Raw genomic sequence first — 4,166 nt, forward strand, 5'->3', positions numbered from 1 at the left:
ATGTTTTTAAAAGTAAAGGATAAGGGCTTTCTTGGTGGTGCAGTGGTTAAGAATCCTCCTGCCAATGCAGGGGACACGGGTCCAAGCCCTGGTCCAGGAAGATCCCACATACTGCAGAGCAACCAAGCCCATGCGCCACAACTACTGAGCCTGTGCTCTACAGCCCGTGAGCCACAACTACTGAAGCCTGTGTGCCACAACTACTGAGCCCGCGTGCCCCAATTACTGAAGCCCATGCGCCTAGAGCCTGGCTGTGCTCTGCAAAAAGAGAAGCCACCGCGATGAGAAGTCCACGCAGCGCAACGAAGATTAGCCCCCGCTCACGGCAACCAGGAAAAGCCTGCATGCAGCAACAAACACCCAACACAGCCAAAAATAAATAAAATAAATTAAAAAAAAAAAGTAGGGCTTCCCTGGTGGCGCAGTGGTTGCGCGTCCGCCTGCCGATGCAGGGGAACCGGGTTCGCGCCCCGGTCTGGGAGGATCCCACGTGCCGCGGAGAGGCTGGGCCCGTGAGCCATGGCCGTTGGGCCTGCGCGTCTGGAGCCTGTGCTCCGCAACGGGAGAGGCCACAGCAGAGCGAGGCCCCATACCCCCCAAAAAAAAAAAAAAAAAAAAAAGTAAAGGATAAAATTCAGCCAAGTTCAGGGAAACTGCTAATGAGTTAAGTGCATGTGTACAACTGCTCTGGAGGGTTACGTGAACTATTCAAAGCCTTGAATGTGTGCATATGATTTTGACCTACAGATCACTTATCAACGATTTTCCAAAGGAAATAGCTTAAGGATTAAATGTTTTAGTTTTAGGATTTTTACTGCAACATTTCTTACAACAGCGAGAAAAGTTCTTGCAAAAGCTTCCGTGTACAGCAATAAGTGGTTAAATGCATAACGTACAATCTATACACCAGCATGCAGTAGGTCCCTTAACTGAACTCCGCTTAACACATTCACACAACTCCCCAGGGCCATCCCGTCCTGCGAGGCAGCTCAGGGACCTCACCGGGTTACAGGCAGATCTGCAAAATGCTGTACTGAAGGGCCAGGTGACGCTCAGCATGGTAGTTAAGTGCAGCGAGGGGGGCGAGGACTGATGCTAGCAAGCTTACGGTGCAGCACACGCTGGGTGCCATGAGTCCAACTGCACGCCTCCAGAGTAGTTGTTTGTTCCCATGACTATTTATGCCAGAAGTGCTCATTCATATTAACTGTAGTTTCAATAAACATTAAATTAATACAAATTTTTTAAAAGCACTCCAGCCAATTCTGAGGCAAAGCCAAGTTTGCGACCGCTGTTCTAGAACCCACACTCAAGACTGTTTCTTTCCTGGGAGGACCTTTTCAGAGATGAATTTTTTCCCTCTGTGCAGCCTGGTTTCTCTCTCTTCTGAACTTGATCAACTTCCCATCCCATCAAAGGAGAAACTGGGTCTTGGCTGCAGACTCGTGGGAATACGTCCCTTTGGGTTCCTAGGTGGCACTGTGACATTGGGTACGGCCTCCCTTGCTATCAATACTTTCCCAGCTTTACTGTTTACTTTAGAACCAGGTAGTGTGAATCCCAGCACCACCATCTACTAGCTGGGGGAGTCTGAGAAAATTAACCTCTCTGTGCTTCAGATTCCTGAGTGGCCAAACCCTACAAGCAGGTTACAGAACCTACCTCATAGTGTTGGTGGAAGAAGTAAACACGGCAAGTGCTTAAGAGAGTGCCTATCTAGCACGTGGCAAGTGCTCTGTGAGCATAAGTATCCGTAATTATTATTACTGTTCATGTTTTTTAATCAGATATATGCTGCCCAGCCCCTAGCAGAGTGTGCTGAAGAGCTGTCAGGTGAATGGAAGAATGAACACTGGGTCCTGTGTCTCCTGTGTTCACCATCTGTGAACACCTCCTCTTGGCATGGGTCCTTTTTTTTTTTGATACACCTTTATTGGAGTATAATTGCTTCACAGTGCTGTGTTACTCTGTTGTACAGCAAAGTGAATCAGCCATATGCACACATATATCCCCATATCCCCTCCCTCTTGCGTCTCCCTCCCACCCTCCCTATCCCACCCCTCTAGGTGGTCACAAAGCACCGAGCTGATCTCCCTGTGCTATGTGGCTGCTTCCCACTAGCTGTCTATTTTACATGTGGGGTGTATACATGTCGATGCTACTCTCACTAGCCAAAGCACCGAGCTGGTCTCCCTGTGCTATGCAGCTGCTTCCCACTAGCTAGCTATTTAGTGTATATGTGTCAATGCTACTCTCACTACGCCCCAGCTTCCCCTTCCCCCCACCCGCCAGTGTCCTCAAGTCCATTCTCTATAAAGCATCTTTATTCCTGTCCTGCCACTAGGTTCATCAGTACCATTTTTGCTTTTAGATTCCATATATATGTTAGCATACTGTATTTCTTTTTCTCTTTCTGACTTACTTTACTCTGTATGATAGACTCTAGGTCCATCCACCTCACTACAAATAACTCCATTTCTTTTTATGGCTGAGTAATATTCCATTGTATATATGTGCCACATCTTCTTTATCCATTCATCTGTTGATGGACACTTAGGTTGCTTCCATGTCCTGGCTATTATAAATAGTGCTGCAATGAACATTGTGGTACATGTATCTTTTTGAATTATGGTTTTCTCAGGGTATACGCCCAGTAGTGGGATTGCTTGGGTCATATGGTAGTTCTATTTTTACTTTTTTAAGGAACCTCCATACTGTTCTCCATAGTGACTGCATCAATTTACATTCCCACCAACAGTGCAGGAGGGTTCCCTTTTCACCACACTCTCTCCAACATTTACTGTTTATAGATTTTTTGATAGTGGGCATTCTGACCGGTGCGAGGTGATACCTCATTGTAGTTTTGTTTTTTTGGTTTTTTTGGGGTGGGGTTTTTTTGTTTTTTTTTTTGCAGTACGCAGGCCTCTCAGTGTTGTGGCCTCCCCCGTTGCGAAGCACAGGCTACAGACGTGCAGGCTCAGCGGCCATGGCTCACGGGCCCAGCCGCTCCGCGGCATATGGGATCTTCCTGGACCGGGGCACGAACCCATATCCCCTGCATCAGCAGGTGGACTCTCAACCACTGCACCGTATGGTGTTAGGGAGTGTTCTAATTTCATTCTTTTACATGTAGCTGTCCAGTTTTCCCAGCACCACTTATTGAAGAGGCAGTCTTTTCTCCATTGTATGTTCTTGCCTCCTTTGTCATAAATTAGGTGACCATATGTGCGTGGGTTTATCTCTGGGCTTTCTATCCTGTTCCATTGATCTACATTTCTGTTTTTGTGCCAGTACCAAACCATCTTGATCACTGTAGCTTTGTAGTATAGTTTGAAGTCAGGGAGCCGGATTCCTCCAGCTCCATTTTTCTTTCTCAAGATTGCTTTGGCTATTCAGGGTCTTTTGTGTTTCCTTGGTATGGTTTCAGATCTAAAGCTTCCCACAAATCCTTACAAATGCTGTGTTTTTTGTTGAATCCCTTTACTACAACTTTTCATCTACCCTCTGCTAACAACAAAAGCTGGGAAATAGAAGGAGGCAAAAATACAAAGGAGGGCTTTCCTGGTGGTGCAGTGGTTGAGAATCTGCCTGCTAATGCAGGGGACACGGGTTCGAGCCCTGGTCTGGGAGGATCCCACATGCCGTGGAGCAACTAGGCCCGTGAGCCACAACTGCTGAGCCTGCGATCCGCAACAAAAGAGGCCTCAATAGTGAGAGGCCCGCGCACCACGATGAAGCGTGGCCCCCGCTCGCCACAACTAGAGAAAGCCCTCGCACAGAAACGAAGACCCAACACAGCCAAAATAAATGAATAAATTAATAAACTCCTACCCCCAACATTAAAAAAAATACAAAGGAATCACATAGGGTTGATGGGATTTAAATAATACAGGGTATTGCAGTAAAGGTCAGGTCTATAGAATGCCCTCCAAATGCCGCCCTGGCAGGAAACCATGTAGATTGACGGTTGCAATATGTGTAAGAAAAGAATGTGTCCAGTCACATAAAAAGGCATTCAGCCCTCATTTCCTGAGTAGACAGGAGGAAACGTGGTACGTTCACAAGTTAAATTGTCTTGAAAGTATTTATTATTCAATAATTCTTTCCCCCTCTGCCCCACCCAGCCATTCTCTCATTCTACTTTTCTGATCAACCTAAAAGCTGAA

Source organism: Physeter macrocephalus, chromosome 21 (genome assembly GCF_002837175.3).
Source record: "Physeter macrocephalus isolate SW-GA chromosome 21, ASM283717v5, whole genome shotgun sequence".
Taxonomy (NCBI): Eukaryota; Metazoa; Chordata; class Mammalia; order Artiodactyla; family Physeteridae; genus Physeter; species Physeter macrocephalus.